The following is a 19,915-nucleotide window of genomic DNA, read 5'->3' on the forward strand; positions in this document are numbered from 1 at the left end:
TTGGGGAGGAACTATTCTGGGTTCCAGAACTGACCTGCATGTTCAAATTTGAACCTTGACAGGCCAAATCTATCGGGACGTCATTCTGGAAAAACATATACGTTTGTTTCGGGGCGCCATGGGCGCAGAATTCTTGTGTTTGGATGACAACGCCCGTCCTCACTGTACAAACATCGTAAACTTATGGATCGGAGGTTATCACCCATATGGACTGGCCAGCCTACCACGGGACTTGAATCCAATAGAGCATGTGTGGTCATGCTTGGCTGACGAGTTACAGACCGTCAACCACCTCCTACATGTCTACCGGAACTTCGGAGAGCATTGCTTGATGAGTGGTGTAATATTCCTCAAGATCAGATCGATAATTTCATATTCAGCCTGCCTAGGCGTTGTACTGGCTGTATTGCATCGTCGGGGAGACATACTATGTATTAACCATCATACCAACCATGTAATACTGGTTTTTGTAAATAGATGTTTTTTTATAATTTGCTCCAGGGAGCAAAAAATCGCAATTTTTATTAATGATATCAAACATATAGGATTTATTTTGCTCTTTACTTTTTGTTTAATAAATAGGCTTTACAAATAAGTCACATTTGTTTTGCTTCTGACTCTATCTTTTCCTGAACTTGTATTATCCTTAATTTATATACATGTGTAGAACGCGGCAACATATATTTGGTCATAGGAGAAATATGAAATTTCTAAGTTGCAAGTAGCTTTAACTGATTAAATACTTGATGTAATAATACATGTAAATGTCTTAAATATTAACAACTACTTAAAATAAAAGTTCTGTAATTACAAAATTTAACAAAGTTCAAATAAATACTTTTCATGGAGCTAGATGTAATATGCATTTAACAAAATGCCAATGGACATGCAAATAACTATTTTTTTTTTAAAAATATTTTCATTATATTTATTTATTTATTGTGGAACTTTTCTTTTCTTTCTTTTTTTTTTTTTTTTTTTTGGTTTCATGCTGTTTTTGCAGTCTTCAATCACATTCATCCAGCATATTCAAAATCCTGAATTTTAATTTTGAGCCCTTTTGGCAGACAGTAATGACTACGGGGGGGGGGGGGGGGACAGGAATCTGACTACAAAACTAAAATGCGAAAAATAATCTGGCAGTGGTAAAGTGTCTGTTGGTATGTTAATATATATATATGATTTTGAAGCCAGCTTGATAAAATTTATATTTCAATAAAAAATGAAAAATTTATCAAGTAAAATAAAATATTATTCATTCAGCTAAAGCTTATTTTTCAAATGAGACTGCATAAATTTGAAAAGGCTGAAATATTAAATAAATAAAGTAAAAAGTAAAAGAAATTGCAACAAACGAAAATATTTAAAGATAAATTACTGCTTTCATATATTTTATAAGGTATTAAGAAATAAGAACATAAGTGATAACATCAGAAGAAAAGAGGAGGGGGAAAAAAAAACTTTAAAACTTATTTATGCCAATTCATCTGCCATAGAATTTTCTTTTACACATTCTTCAGTAACTTAAAAAATATTCCTCTCTGGAATTTCCTTTCATTGTTGTTAATGAAGATATGACTCATTAAGGAATTAATAAGCAGGTTTCTTAAAATTTGATTGAACCTATAATCAAGATTTTTTCTCAGAAGAAAGCAATCACATAAAAAGTTTTAAGTTAATCTATTTTTTAAAAATTGGTTCTCTTTCTTATAATATAATTGGATGTATAGGAATAGATTATTACTTTAATAACTTGAAAATTGCTTACTTATTGTGACACATTTAATTTTTTTTAATGGATGCATTTTTATGCTTTTTTGTCACTTATTTTTTTAGAAAAAAGGAGGATGTATATCAGAGAAATTGATTAACTTTTTGGCGTATTGTGTAAAGTATCAAACATAATCTGTAGTACACTAGAAATTTCAATGTAGACCGAATCTACTGTCTAGTTATATATATATATATATATATATATATATATATATATATATATATATATATATATATATATATATATATATATATATATATATATATATAAATTTTAGGTGAGATAATAGAAGATTAGAAAGATATGTAACGTAATAAACAAAATAATGTAAGGCTTCAGAAATAGTATAAGTTACATGCCTATCAAAATTTGAAGTTTATAAACATTTTACTGAGAAAGCAACTAAGAGCAAGTTGTAAAAAATTTATAGTTGAAATTTTTAACACCAATCAATCCCAACAAACCAATTGAATATGATAAAAATGGATGCATTTTTATGGGGTTTTTTGTCCTTATTTATTTTTGGGGAAAGGAAGATCAATATTATTTTTGCATGTTTATTCATAATGAAGGAGATGTCCTTTCAGAACCACCATAAAAATTCTCTTGAAATGACTCACAAAAATTTCTGCATATTGTTTTTGATTATTACTATCAAACCGAAGTTCAAAAGTAATATTAAATATCTAAAATTGATATCATATTATCTAAAAACAGTAATTCCATTTCAGTTGAATCTTTAAATGATTCAAAGTAATATGGTGATTATGAGTGTATTTTGAAAACAAACATCTTCTAGTTTATTTGATACTAAGTTTATTCACTTTATTCATTTTGCTTAATTTATATGCCTGGAGATTTTAAGTACAACTCCTCTTTAAAGAAGAATATTTTTATTAATATTATTTTCAGAATTTTTCAAAATTATTTTATATGCTAAGTGCTTATAAGAATATAATTACTGGAACTTCCATATGAGAAAGTTTTCAAATTAATTTTAATATAAAAAGTAAATCTTTTTATATTAGGGGTATTCTATCATTTTAACTTCAAAAGATTAATTCCACCAAAATAATAATATAAAGTAAATATGCTAATATAAAACAATTCTCAAAGTTTACAACATCTTTGAAATTCAATTCTTATCTGTAACAATTCATAAATGCAGAACAAACAGGATTTGATTTCCAAGATTAAAACTCTGCTCTAAAGTTATATAAGAAAAATTTTGAGATTCATTTCATAACTTTGAATAGAATTCACATGATATCTGAGATGGTACCCTATTTCCTGAAAATTCAAATCTATATCAGAGAGACAACTTTCAGCCCAAGAGCACTCACTGACCATTTAAAGTGTAAATGACAAAATTCAAGGTGAAGTCAGCTTTAAATCAGTGATCCTCCAAATTTTGATGCTTCAACTTTCAATAGTTATAAAGCTCCCACAACAAATGAGAATTTGCCTTTAAATACAAATGTTAAGTTATTTTAAAGCTAAATGCAGTGATTCAAACTATTATATTGAACGATACGATTCATTATATAATCCAAATTGAAGATAATTAAGAAGAAAAAAAAAAGAAATCCAAACTCATAAATAATTCTAAAAGTAGTTAATGCACATCCCAAGAATAAATTTTACTTCACAATCATAATTAAGGAAGGGTTACATCAATATATCTAGTGCTAATTTCTTTGAAAATTTGGATTAAGATTTTAAAGGTAAAAGAAGTTACTGCATGGAATGGAAAACAATGTTTTATTATTATTATTATTATTATTCATCTTGTTCTCTCAAATATATATATATGAGATAAAATGAATATACATTCTAGTTATGATACATACTTAGAACAAAGATGCTGAACCTCATAAATTGTGTAAAACATAAACACCAGTAAGTAAAATAAATATGATCAATTAAACAATAAAATGAATTAATTTATACAAAAAGACTTTTGAGATATAAAAACATTTATTACATAAATGAAAATTATTTAATCTCAAGAATGATAAAAGTTAATTCTGAAAACAATGAAATTTTCCTTTCTGCAAGAATGTGCCATATATGATATGCAGACTGGAAAAATTTGAATAATTGCTTTAAAGTACTTTTCAATATCATAATAAAATAAAAAATGCTGAAATGAAAACAATTAAATATACAACTGTTCATTAATTAAAATACTTTATTCATAAATAGACAAAAATGAAGATATACCTGCTGTTTCTCTGTTGTTCACAGAATACTGTAAAGAAAGGTTTAAAATTATTAATTTTCTTCTAAGCAGACAAAAGGCCTATTCGAATTACAATACAAAATTATTCAACAGAATATACATTTATGTATCATAATTTTATTTATCCAGTTTTTTATTAGCTGCATCTTATAAATTTTATTTTTGTTATGACAGCTAAAATCAAAAGTATTGTTTAAAAGTTTCAATCAAAAGAAAAAGTAAAAGTAAAATAAAATAGGATTAAACAAATCATAAGAAAGATGAAAATAAAGAAACTTTTGAAAAATGTTATATATCCCAGTAAGAATAATCTGATAATTAACATAATTATGATGTCTACATTCTCTAGAAGCTCAATATTTAATCCAAAACTAAAATTAAGGAAGAAACTAATTAAGGCAATAATACATTAATAAGATATTTAGTTTATTTCTGCCATTAAAACTAAATAATAAAAGGACTTAAAGTAAATTATTTTTTGTGAAACAATTATATTTCTACAGAAATCAACAATTTTTTGTTGAAAATTATTATAAATAAAGCTGTATAAAACAAAGTGAGGGCAATTAAAAGTTAATAGAACTTTTTAACCTTTCTAACAAATAACAAATAAATCATGTTATTTGTAAACAAAATTTGGTTATTTGTTAGTATTAAAAAATTATCATGTTATTTGTATTAGTTCTTACAAATAAATCATGAAAATATTATTATTTAATGCAGTATTATTACTTCGACTCCATGAATACTTGAAGTACAATCACTCTAAAACATAAAATAGAAAATCACTTAAGGGGGGAAAAAAACTTTGATGTGAAAATAATAATAATAATAATAAAGAATAATTTAAAAAAATTTAAATACTTTCAGAAATGCACTAAATGTATAATTCATAATTTTAAATTTAATAAAATCAAGAAATTATTTCTTTCCCTCAAAAATATTATCTGAATACTGATAAATAATTAAAATTAATCAATAAGATTAATCAAGGTGATATTAAAAAATTGATTACTAAATCCCACCTTCAAAAGCATCAATTATTTCAAATAAAAATATATAAAAACAAAGGACCCTACACAATAATAACAACAAAAATTGTTTCCCATTAATTAAAATACACAATCCAAAAAATATTTAAAATTCAAAAAAAAAAAAAAAAAGGGAAAAATGGTGTTTTTTTTATATATGGAAAATGTAATTTATAATTTTACTCAAACTGGTAAAAAGGAATATTTTAAGAAAAATTAACAAAATTTTTAAAAGTCGATTTCATTCTCTGAGTTACTGTTAGTTACTAGGTACATATTTCATTATTGAACTAGGAGATATTTGAAGAAAGAAATCATAACAAGAAATGCGTTAATAGAATAAAACCATAATAATTCAAACATAGAAGTATTTCTGTTATCATAATCCTATTATAGCAAATGATTGCAAAATACTATTTCAATATCTTTTTATCATACAAAATTAAAAATTTACAATTTTATTTATTTATTTATTTTTTTTCCCTTACCAGTTTATACCTCTAGAAATAAAATGTGACCATCCTTGAAATTTCATCTGCAAAAGGAACCAATCACAAATTCTCAGATTTTTTTTTTCTGCTTGCAACTCTAATTTTTGATTCAAGTCCTAAATTTGGAAAATAAAGATGATAATTAATTTTTTATTAATAATAAATGAGAATAAACAATTTTTTTTAAATTTATCTCTAAATTGTCCACAAATGTGGAAGAATATAAATTTCAAAGAAATTTTGTGACTCTACTGCATTTCAATAAGTCTACATTTTTTGAAGATGAAATTATCGCACTAAAAAAATGTTACAAATATGCATATTAAGATGTAGAGATAACAATAGTATGTAACTTAAGAGTTAAGCCTACCTTAAAAAAATTTGATAGAAAGTTTTAAATAATTTCACTTTTAAATTATTGTTTCAATTTGAATTTGTATAAGTAAGATATCTTAGATTTGAGATTGTGAAATATCTATCAAATAAATGAGATATCTCAGAATTGTTAAAAAATTTCCATAAAACTTTGTTTATTAACACAGATAATCTTAAATAAATTATATAGAATGGTGAGAATAAGACACACACACAAAAAAGCAAAACAATCACACAATTCCTTTAGTAACAACTTAATAAGGTTGAAAAATTTACAAAAAATTGACACTAATATAAAAAAATTACATTAAAATAAAAGCCACATTATCAAAACTTTATGAAAAAAGGAAAATTATAATTTCCCTATGAAACCAATTAGTTTCTCTCTCTCTCTCTCTCTCTCTTTTTTTTTTTTTTTTTTTTTTTTTGCAGAAGAACATATTTCATAAATGTATAAAACAATTAAAAACTTTTTTTTAAGAAGTCATGAAAATTCTCCTCATTTTAGATGTGATTTCAAAATGAATCAATATTGATTTTCAAAATAATATCACATAAAATTTAAAAAATATATATCTTAATAATTTTATTTATCATACAAGTCAGGCCTTCATATGATTGAAAGTTTATTTTTCTGAAATGGCAAGACTTATAACAATAAATAAGATCATTGAATGCATTTTTTGTAATAGCATTAATAATCTCATAATAATGAGATATATTTCTGAAAATGAAAGCAATATTGCAGTTTAAAAACAAAATGCACACAGTATAATAAATTTCTTTCTTAGAGTATTGTTTCAAAGCACATATCTAAAACAATACCTGTGAAGTTATACTAAACACCTTTTCGATTATTAATTCATACAACTTTTTTTCACTAATTCATAACCAAACCATTAAAATTTTGTGAGAATTTAAAAAAGGAAGCCAGATTTTATGATATAGAAAATTACTTTAATGAGGATGGTTAAAATCAGCTATTTAAAATGATTTATAGATTAAAGAATTGATTTGCCTTTTATCATACTTTATAAATGTGCAATAAATAATGCAAACATAATGGACATTATTATTTGATTCAAAAAACAACATTATTTACATTTTGGTATTAAGAATTCTAATTATTTGATGAGCAAAACCACAATAACTAAATAACTGTAAACATAAAAAAGAGAATTTTTTATATATATAAAAAAAAAGCTTAAATAAGCTCAAAATTTATAAAATTTTAGCCCTATTGAAGTAAAATCACTTAAAATTTATTAAATATAAAAAAAAAGAAATGCATAAAATATTAATTAAATTTTTTTTAAAAAAATTACATAAATTAACTTTATACAAATAAAAGTATTTTAAACACAAGTTTTTATTAAATTATTAACTTTAAATTAAAATAAAATTTCAGTTCTTGTAGACAGTACCACATCTTTTCTCCTTTAAAAAAGGTAAAATAAAATAATTTAACAGATAATATTTTCAAAGAGAACACTTCATTCAACTTTATTCATTTTATTATTGTACACAACAATAGTGCAATATAATTATAAAAAGCTGCCAAATAAAAATTCAAATATTTCTTTTTTATGTTTGAAAATTAGTCCGTTATGACCTTTTAGAGACTTGTTAGGTCTTTCAGTTTCTTCTAGTAAATTAAATGTCTCATTTAATTCCGAAAGATGGAAAACACACGAATCAATATCTGGTAAATAAAAATGTCATCAAAATGCACCTGAATATATTTTTGGACACTGATAAACATTTCTAAATATTGTTACTAGCTTATATCAAGCTTTTAATATTGAGGATAAAATAGTATTTTATTTTCATCACATGAATATTAATATTCAATATTAAAAAGAAAATAAGTTGAATACAATGGTTAGGAAGCACTTTGAATAAGAATAGAAGTAGAATCAAGCAAATGTTTTTATGCCCTCTCAGTGCATGTTTTCATTATAACATCTAGTGAAGTCCCGGGAAATTATTTCAGTTCAAAGCTGAAAACTATTTAAAAGTTACATTATAATTTACCAAAATGTTATCAATAAATAATTTCAAAATTTTATTACAAATGCAGTAAGCATTTAAATGTCTATATTTAAATATATCTATTTCTAATTAGGAGAGAGGAATGGCTGAGCATTGATTATTCTCTTAATAAATTAAACTTTGTTCCACTGAAAGCTATATGTTTACAAAAAAAAAAAAAAAAAAAAAAAATATCTACATGTCCACATATTGGATCATGGCAAATTGGAATTAAATAATTTTAAGAAAAAAATGTTTTCCAGATATTTCCTATTCTCCTATATATCCTTCACTATTGTTATTTTTCCATTTCAATTATGGCAAACCAAAAGTTATCATAAAATAATTACACTATACTCTCTTTTTTTAGTTCCAAGTAAATAAAATTTTAAAAAATCTAATGAATAAATTATACATACTGCTGCCATTTACTGTATGATTATTATTATTATTATTTGCAGTTAATTAAAGAATCAGAGAATTATGTGAATAGTGGCAAAAAATTTCTCTTTTTTTATATGAATCATATTTAAAGAGTGAAAATTATTTGTCATTATTATTAGAAAAGAAAGAAATCTATTCATCTTATATGATTAATTTTTAAAATTTCAGAATCCTATGAGAATAGTTATCTACTCAAACTATTCTATGAGTAAAGGTGAGAACCATATAAAATATGAATCTTTTATTCAACTGAGAATCTCCCTTTTTTCTTTTGCTTAGTTATACTATAAATACATAGAATAGAATTCAAATGTTCGAAAAAAAAATTAATTCTTAACTCTTTTTAACATTTTCTTTAATTCAGAATACCAAGATATTTTAGTAATTTTACATAAAAGACAGAAATGCAATTAAAAAAATGCATTACTGCTAACACAACGCAATGAAAATTGAAACGTTATCCTTAAATTTTTTTAATCAATATTTTCTTAAGGTACCAGCTGTAGAGAGAAATAAATATTAACCCTTATGTTCATTTTGTATAGTATACCATACATACAACTTTATAAAAATATACTACCACTATAAAATAATTTTTAACTTAGTTTTATTAAACGATTTTTATTACACAATTTTTTAATTTATTTTTTGGTGTTTTTTATAGCGTAAAGAAGCTACCTATATACATTTTTTTTTTTTTTGCTTTTCTTTAAAAAAGCAATCTTGCTACGATAAGGGTTAAGATAGCACATATATGATAAATCAATTCCAAATTCCTATTTTGACCATTCATGAATTAACTTTATATTTAAAACCATAATTTTTTTAAATTCATTTAAACAACAGTGTTTTCAAGCACTGATTAATTCTACCAAGACAATAAATAAATCATGAATCTATTGTTCATTCTATACTTTACTGAAGAATTTATATAAATCTGCATGAGTGAAGTAAATTCTAAAAAAAGTTATTTAATCAGGGGGGAAAAAAACACAAAAAAAAAAAACTAAATTTACTACAATTTAAAAAAATTCCTGTAGGCTAGATAAATGGAAAAAGCAAATTTGAACTGTTTGGCAAGACAATAAAAATCTCATGAATGCAGGCATTTCCTCCTATATCAACTACAACTAAAAATTAATATATGTACATGCATTGGTGTGCAACATGCCAAAACATTTTATTTAAAGCTCTCAAATTTAACACATATATAAATTATAGGTTGAGAATATGAGCAATTTCATTCTCTCTCTCTTTTTCTCTTTGAAATTGTAACAAAAAAATTAAAAATTATAATTTCACAATCTGAAAGAATGGTTTTTTTAACAGGACAGCCATCAACATAAATAATGGAACAACTCTATTACTTAGCTATTTATTATTGTATATTCACAAAACTAGTGTCAATGGAAATGATTCAAGAGGACAGGTTTATTTAGATATGTTGATTAACTGGGGTAATTAAAATAGTTAATTAATCAGTATCTTTAAATTTTTATATTATGTCTATCATTCCCCCCCCATTTAAAAAATAGCTATCCGTGAAAATATCTACCAAATTTTTTATCAGCTTCTTAAAAAAATCTTAAGAGTTATGAAGTTTTGAAAACAAAATTATGCATCTAATATTAAATGAATCAAAGAATTTTGGTGATATCTTAGAAACACATTTCTCAACTTTTTTTGAATCATTTAAAAAAATACAATTTTACTTCAGAATTTTATAAACTTTAAAATACAAAAATTAATATTTTTTACATATTTTTGACATGGCTGTGAAAAAAAAATTTAATTGTTAAATAATAAAATGTTTATATGGCTACAAAGGTAGGATATTAAAATGTCAGAATCCGAAAAATTACTAGCATATCTATAACTGTTTCTGAAATATTAAAAAACAAATTTAAAAAAAAAAAACTGCAAAATTTTCAAAGCTGATTAGAAATGCCTTGACACGCTTACTTGTTGAAAGATTGCATATTATATTAAAATGTTTCTGTAAGTCTACTCATCAAGATACATGAATTTTAACTATTGTTTTGAAGTCACTGTTCAATAAATTAAAGATTTTATTTTTATACATAAAGTGGAATTTCCTTTCTTATCAAAAATAAATATATTTAATCAGTTGTTACAAAAGATGTAGAATATTAAGTAGAATTTCCCATTAGAAGAATACTGATGCTACTGGACTGCGATTTTTAATGAATCAATGACTGGATGTGTAAATAATGCATGATTACAAATTTTTAAGTAAAATTTAAGCATTATTTATATAATACAAATACTATGGATTTCGTTGGAAATGAGAGTTTCAAATAACAGCAATAAAAATTGCTCTATTTATAAATGACAAATGAAGTTAAAAATTTCTGTTTTTCAAACTGAAGAGCATTTTTTATGGGATTCTGCATTTAAAGAATGCTATCTTATATTAATTTTTTAAAATATCCCATTGGTTGGAATTATTATTTTATATGTGCTTTAAATATGATTTTATATTTTTCCTGGAATACGTAAATAAAAATGGTGTAGTTCAAAGAAATTAAATTATTGAATCTATGTTAAATAGGCGCCAACAAATTACCACATAGATTGAAGTAAATAACATTTATCTTCATTTTTTTTCTGTCACAGCACTAAGAACCCGAACCTTTGAACTGAATCACATTTGTAGGTAATCTCATTTTAGAAATTTGTATAAAGATATTAGAAATAGAATCCATCAAAGCCAATACTGAATAATTGGTTTTATGGTAATTTCTTATCTTGTGAAGTAAATGTAGATTCTTTTTTTTTTTTTAATGCATTCACTTATATACCTTCCTTGTAGCCAATTCAGCCTCTATTCCAGTTTGATCTCTTTTACATTGCTAAATAGCTATCCTTTATTGTTTTGTGTTAATTTTATATGTATGATTAGCAATAAAAGTGTTAATATCATTCACATTCAAATTAAATAATAAATCACTTGTTCTCATTATATAACCTTATTGCATGAAGATAACTAAACAGAAATTTTAAAAGGTTGAAAGTTACATAATTTTAGCACAAAAGCATATTTACATACATAAACATAAAACAATTCATATTTGATACAATCCTGCAATTACATTCTCATGCTTCTTTGTATGATTTCTAGTGTTTGCAATAGAATTAGAGTGAAAAACTACCATGTTGCATAATTCATATGCAAATTGATGATTGATTCTTCTATTTAATGCTGTTTTTATTGCAACTGCCCTCACGGTTGCATACATATTGTGTTGGTACTGTATATGAATATTATTACTGAAAATATTCAAAGTAACAATTGATGTTTTAGTTACTTAACAGTAATAAAAACATGTCTTTTAGACATTAATTGATTACATCAAATTGTGTTGGTACTGTATATGAATATTATTACTGAAAATATTCAAAGTAACAATTGATGTTTTAGTTACTTAACAGTAATAAAAACATGTCTTTTAGACATTAATTGATTACATCAAATTGTGTTGGTACTGTATATGAATATTATTACTGAAAATATTCAAAGTAACAATTGATGTTTTAGTTACTTAACAGTAATAAAAACATGTCTTTTAGACATTAATTGATTACATCAAATTGTGTTGGTACTGTATATGAATATTATTACTGAAAATATTCAAAGTAACAATTGATGTTTTAGTTACTTAACAGTAATAAAAACATGTCTTTTAGACATTAACTGATTACATCAAAAATTCAACAAACAACAGTTTTAGTGCCTAACTACACACATTTTATATATCTAGCCTGTTGCAACTTTGAAAAATCTTGTTTGATCAGTCAGAAATTGACAGACTGAGAGGAAGGTCTTGTATACTTCACATATCAGAAAATAATATATATACATATATATTCAAGTGTAATAAAGAAAAAGAAACTGTTGATTTGGATGATGAATTATTTAATATTAATAATGAATATTTAATATTAATGATGAATTATTTAATATTTAATTATACTAGCAAGCAGTTATTTTAATCATGACTCCAATTGATTTTTTTTTACTCAGTCACTCTTTATTTCTGTAATTTAAAATCCTAAACTTATTTTTACTCAATTGATCTGATTAAAATATTCTTGAAATCTGGTTTATTATCACAAAAAAAAAAAAAAAGTACTTCTGAAATTAAAGAATTCCTATCTGATTAACAATAACTTTGATGAAAAAGTTTTATTTCCTCCTTTATATAAAGGTTAATTGATTCATCTGCTTAAAATGCCATTTGCCAAAGTTTTTTTTTTTTTTTTTTCCATTGAGATAATATTTAATTTAAAAATATTGGAACCAATGCATTTCATTCACAATAAAAATTTCTGGGTGGTACTGAAATTTTTAAATTCCCAATAAAATATCATATATTAGAATATGAAAATGAATTTTCATGCTAAAGAACAATTGGAGTCATGTTCAGTTAATCTTTTGGAATCTCAGTGAAATAAAATTTTTAAAAAATGCACTTTTACTCTCAGGAATCTGAAATTTACTTAATATATGGCATTTAACATGATGTCTCTTTTCAGAGGGAGTTTTAAGCAAACAAAATTAATTATAATCCGAGAACTATAGTGAATTTCAGAATTAAATTTGATGCACTGATATGAAAAGACATACCTGGTATTGAATTATTGAAAAATATCGTTTTTAAAATGGGAAAGGTCTTAGATATTAATTAATTAACTATATTAATTTACTTGGTTATTCAATATATCTATCGAAACAAAGTTGTCTTCTTGAGCCATTTCCATCAACACCAATTTTGTGAACATGTGATAACAAATAACAGTTATAGAAGCATCCCATTATATTTATCAATGACAATACTTATAATGAGATTTTTTATTTTATAGTCAAGCAAATTTTTCCTGAATTTTGACAATTTTTTTAAAATATGTTTTTACTTAATTTCCAATCAAAGATTATATTGTTGTCCTGAATTTCAAACCACTTTCATTGTTTCAACCAATGTTTAATAGCATGATTTTATTATTGTTGATAGTTAAAGAAAAAGTGTTCTATTTAATATCTACATAGTCCTTAAAATGAATACAAAAGTTAAATTACAATATTGCAAAATTTAAAATATAGTTGAACTACATATTTACGTTTTTAATAGCATTATGATGTCATGGGACTGGTTTCAATTAGAAAGGTACATGTACACAACGAACAGAATATAAAGCAATCTTAAATAACACGGTTTTAATGCTTGATAATTTGATGGAATTCTGGCCTTAAAATTATATCTATATAATTTAACTGAAATTAAATACAATCAATATTTGCAGCAAGCCATTTGCTCACCTAAGAAAATAGATAAATTCATAGAGATTAGAGCTATGATGATGAAAAAGGAATGACAACGAATGTAAAGATTAACTTTTCAATTCAATAAAGGTTTGAGAACTGCTTTGAAACTGTATCTTTTAAAAAAACTTTTTATACAAACGGTAAAAAGTCATCTAATTTGGATTATTCCTATCTTTTTAATAGTAAAGGAATAACGAGAAATAAAACCCAATGAAGTTTCCATCATCCCTACAGCCTATCTCTTGCTGATATAAATAATTATTCTAGTTTCTATGTTCATATATATATATATATATAATATACAGGGTGCGACACAAAAACTCGGACAATGTTATTACATCATAGAATAAAAGTTAATTCATTTCTTTTTTATTTTTGTTCATTTCCTTTTGTCTACCACTTCATTTATATCATATTTTATAATGCATCTTTTAGTTTATGTACTGATTTTTGGCCTTTTTAACAATGCCAGGCAAAAGATATGCCGTTTTAAAGTTGGAAGAAAAACAGCATGAAGTCGTTCGTTTGCTTAATGTGCCTCGGCAAATAGTGTCTGAAGCAATCTATCGTTTAAAAGAGTTTGGCAATGAAGGTCAAAGCATGTATGAAACGTATGATGAACTCTTTCAGTATCCGTAAGGTTATCAAAAGACGAGTTGAATGAAATTCGAAGGTTTTCATGAGAAAGATCGCTGGTGACTGGAAATAAGGGATCGATCAGTGCAAAGAATGGCAAAATCAGACTTCGATTGAAGCCTTCAGAGTTCGATTGAAATTTCAGCTTCTCACTGAAGAAAACAAACTCGTACGGCTCCAAAGACGTCAGAAACTTCTGAAACGGCCGCATGTCAGAATTGAGAGAGATTCCTTTTCACTAATGAGAAGCTCTTTACCGTCCAAAAGCTGGTAACTCCTAGAATTAAGGTTCTGGTCTGTAGACGCACTAAGCACGTCAGCAATTGTTTAACATTGCAAAAATCCAAAGTCGGTCAGTGTCTGAGGCGGAATTTGCGAAACATGTCTGGTTTTTGTGGATGAGGGAGCTAAAATAATTCAAAAAATGTACCAGTGGGAGATTTTAGAAGCTTTTATATTTCCGGGCCAAAACGCACTTCGGCAATGTAAAGTGGGAGTGGGACTCTGCATCAGTTCACAAGGCTAATAAGACAGAAGAGTGATGGAAGAAAAATTTTCTGGATGTGGTATCATCTGGAGAATGGGCACAATACTCGCCGAATCTCAATCCTATGATTAAAGTGCATGGTCCATTTTGGAGTCTAGGGTTTGCACTAAACGGCATAAAAATGTGGACTGTCTAAAGCAATGGCTTCTGCGGGACTGAAATAGATTAAAGGAAGAAGACTTGCGGCCATTGCCGAAACTTTCAATAAGCTTTTGCGCTTCTACATCACTGTAAAAGCCGGCCTCTTTGAAACCAATTAAATTTATTTATCAGTAAATGACTAATCTTATTGTTATATTTTGTTAATTTATTTATCTTTAATCAAGTTATATTAAAATTTATTTGTCCGAGTTTTTCTGCCGCACCCTGTATATAATGATATTTTAAAATTTAATTTAAACTTAATTAACTTTCTAATTTTTTAACTTAATGCAGCCCATATCAAAATCATTCTAAAACATTCTCTTATTTCCTGATCCCATTCCACTTTTTCTACTTAATTAATTGAACGGACGCTTTGTAAAATTGCTGAATCGGCTAAAAGCCAAGTTCCTACACTCCGAGTGAAGGGATAAAATATTGCTGACTTACACAAATTCTTCTAAAAGATCCCTATGATTCCCTTACTTGTGATTGACACGTGTTAAAAATCCCAATTAAAATCTCACAGTATATATTCACAGGGTTAAAATTTTCAACAGTTTTCCCTCATTTCGTTTTGTATTGTGCTTGTCACTTCCACTTGTACATAATCCGTGCCTCCCGGGATGCAATAATACGAACTTAATAATTCAAAGTCTTCGTCTCTGTCTTCGGCTACGACTCTACTTCAAAAATTATGCTTACACATACACACACACATATATCATAAAACAAGAGTTACCTGGGATTTGAGAATAATGATCCCTATTAGTTTTCAGAAAAATTATGTCATGAGAACTATTTAAATAGACATAAGAAATGTATCAAAAAGCATGAAGAAAATTTCTGAAGCATATTTTGGGGAAAATTTATTACAATATAAAATATAATAATTAGTTATTGAAGCAATTTATTTTATAGATATAATTCAGTACTTGTTTCTTTTAACGACATTTATTACAAGGAAAGCATTTAACAGAATAATTACTTTTTACACATGTATTCTAATAAAAATAATTTCTTTAGTATTTTTTTTCTTATTGTTTCTGAAATTTTATTATTATAAAATGCTTCCTTATTTTTATTTAATACTATTCAACTTTGGTGACTAGTTGGTTCACTAGGGGTGCTGGTGGTATTTTATTTCAGTTAAATACTTTAGATATAATTGTATGTTTGCAATTTCCTCAAATTATTAGCTATTAAAGCCGTGTTATTTTAGTTGTCTTTCATATGTTCTGTTCATTCTATACATGGATTTTTCCAAAGGAGGCCAGTCGTATGACATCATAGCAATATTAAAAAAGTAAATGAGTAGTTTATCTATCTACTAAATTTGGCAGCATTCTAACATTATTTTTTTAATTCTTCGTAAATTTTACAGATATTAAACAGAATCCAAAACTTCCAAAAAAGATTGAAAATAGAAAATTGATGAAATAATAGAAATCGCCTTGAATTTCAAAGCAACAATATAATCTATATTAAAAATGAGGCAAAAAAATAATGAATAAAACAAAATAAAATAAAAAATTTAAAATATTCCTGAAACTCAAAATTTTTTGTTATCATTAAAAAGACACTTTTTTTTAAAATTTTGAAACAGTGTGAAATTTATTCTTTGCAATAATGTTTTTGGAAATTATTGCAATAAAATGTCAAAAAATTCGTTTAATTTTTAATTAATTAATTTTTAAAAAAAATCGTTTCAAGGTGCACAATTTCCCATACATACAGAAACAGTAACAAAGAATTTTTAAAGTTGCAATAAAAATTGTTACAATTACATTGGACGAGAAATCACCACAAAATAATTCAATTTTTCCATACATTAATATTTAATCTTGACTAATGATAATTTAGCATGCAATATAAGTTTTAAGACAAATTGCATATAAATCAAAATGGAAACTGAACCTAATAAGACATACATAACTGTTTCTGAGAAGCAGAGGTTATTTACTTACATAATTCATTGGTAGAATGCCATGTTTCACAGCTCCTTTTGTGAGAGAAAAATATTCTTTAATGACAAAGATACCAATAAGGAGATCACTAGTACAACCAAAATATCTTTTACGTTACATCCTGTAATAGATTAATATTAAAAAAACACAATATAACCATTAATAATTAAAGCAATTTAAAGCAGATAGAAAACTACATTAATCAGAAATATATATACATTATTTAATTGGATACTTCACATAGACCAATTTTATTAAATAGCAGTGATTAATAATTACATTACAATTTTTAAATCATTGAATGTCACAATATGGATTCTAAAAGATAGTATGGTAAAGATACAAGTCTGCGTAATTTGAAAAACCCTTTAACCTACACAATTATTCAGAACAACAAGTGGAAAACACATGTAATAACGTAAAACAAACATTATTTTCAATAATGTTACAGTATATCAGTGGGGAAAAAAAAAAAAAAGATACCAATATACTGCTCTCAATTTCCATTTTAAAATTACTGTAACAAATTACACTACATAGGTTGCAATTATATTTTATGTGGAAAAGCAAAATTTTATAATCTCTATAATCAACAGGTTTACTTTCCTTTTTTTCCTCCAAAATCAGTTCTACTAAGAATTTAATTGATACCAATATATTAAACCGAAATAACATATTGATCACATATATATAAAAATATCTGTATACAACATTCATATGCATTAGTATTAAGCAGATAATTAATGTTTATTAGATGGCAGTTAATATAAATTTTCTAACTGCAGTTGGATATAAATTCTATTTTGTATATAAAATTTTATGTAAAGTTTTCAATATAAATTCTTTGTTAAAATATTTAGAGTTTATGTAACACCTAACAATTTTCATATTTGGCATGATCCGATGCTCTTCATAACTGCCTCCTGACTTTCTTCTTCTTTTTATAAACTATGCATCAATCACAGTTAGTCTACCAACATGATATATTTGTCAACTTCTAAACACAAAGTATCCTTCTTTATATAAGCGATTATCTTTTTAACAATTCAATTAAAAATGATAATTTGCAAGTAAGAATAAGTTTTTCTTCTTTAAACATACACACTTTTAACTATATTAAGAATTATATAAAAGTGTTTATTTAAGAAATAAATAAAATGATTTTAAAAGTATGAAACCATTTCAAAATACAAAGTTCATTTCAATTTACAAGAGAACAAAGCAAGAATTTTGATCATTTCTAATAAAATCGTTTAACAATTGACCAATGTATCCTGCAATCAACAGTTTTTATTCTCTCTAAATTGAATTTGATTGAAACTCCTACGTGAATTGTTTGCAGTAGCATGAAACTGATGCATTTACTGAAACATACGTGCTACAACAATGAGCAATTGAAAATCAGGTTTTGTTTTTATTATATCCGAGTATGATTTAGAACTATAGATTTGTGGCTAAAATTATTGTAGAGCTTCAAAACTGGATGTTAATCTAACTAATCACTAGATCATAAAACTTAATACTATACAAGAAATATTTTAAACCTAAAACTTTGACATTCTGAAGGTTTTAGTGTTTTTTAAAACCATTTCTTACAGTCATAGTTTTGGCTTTTGAATTTCCCCAGTGCAATTTTTCAGCAGTTTTCAAATATTTCATATAAATTTCAATTCAGCATTAATCAGATTCTTCTTGACATCCAAGTCTTCAAGTTTTTATTCTCTGTTACATTTCCCTTTTTTTTTAAAGATATACCTGAAAATAATGATGATGAAATTTTATTTCATATTTTTGGCTTATTATATTCTCAATGATCTTGCTCCATAACTATCTTAGGTATGTATATGACCAAAGCATTATTAAAATTACATGACTTTCTAACAATTTTTAATTTGTCCTTCACAAAATAAGTTTTTCACTCTAAACTATATCAACTTGCATAATTTAAGATTATTATTCTTGCATCTTCAATCTCTATCCAATATAAATTTTGGATTATATTCAAGGCTTACAAAGATAAATCATATTAAGATTATTTTTCCTTTACTCATGTAATTTTATAGGTATAATCTTACATCCAACTACTTTAATGAAAAAAGTTTAGTAATTGATTCAAATAGCTAACCAGAAATTTATTTTTTGAAACCTTCTATAATTACTGTAAAAGAAATTATTATGAGATTTGGCTTAATTTTACATTCGCTAACAGATTGTACCACTTTCTAATAAAACTATCAACTCATCAAACTTTATCAACTCATCAAAACTTTATTAAGTTATTACTCATTTTGATGAAGTGAACAAGAAGTATAAGAATAATTTTTCATTCATGAGTCAAAGTACACTGAGCTTTTAAGATGATCCTTTACCAAATACAACACTTTGACAGTGGAAATTCCATTCTTATTGTCCCAAGCTAATTAATTCGGTCAAGTAATTGTTCTTATCTTAGAAATAAATTTCTATTTCAACTTAAAGGAAGTGATGGATAGATTTTAAAAGATTTGCGCTTATTACAGTTGTTTATTCAAATTCTTTAGCTATGAAACAAAGTATTTAATTTAATTTATCAACTGGACTAGATCATTTTCAGAGATTGAACAGGATGCTCCTTGTTTCAGATTCAAAAATGGCTTAACACATGCTATATAACTTCTATGTTCTTCTTCTTCTAACAATTCTACGTAACTTCTTTCAAATTTCTTATTTCTCACTTCCTTTTGTCACATGCTACAAATGCATCATCAATTTTTATGTAATTCACATACAATTTTTTATACAGAAAAATGTAATCATTGATAAATTTTATAAAAAGCAAATGGTTTTGATGATCAACACATTTCCCCCCCCCCTTCTAAAAGAAACTATTTTAATAGGTGGGGAAAAAACTTA

Source organism: Argiope bruennichi, chromosome 5 (genome assembly GCF_947563725.1).
Source record: "Argiope bruennichi chromosome 5, qqArgBrue1.1, whole genome shotgun sequence".
Lineage (NCBI taxonomy): Eukaryota > Metazoa > Arthropoda > Arachnida > Araneae > Araneidae > Argiope > Argiope bruennichi.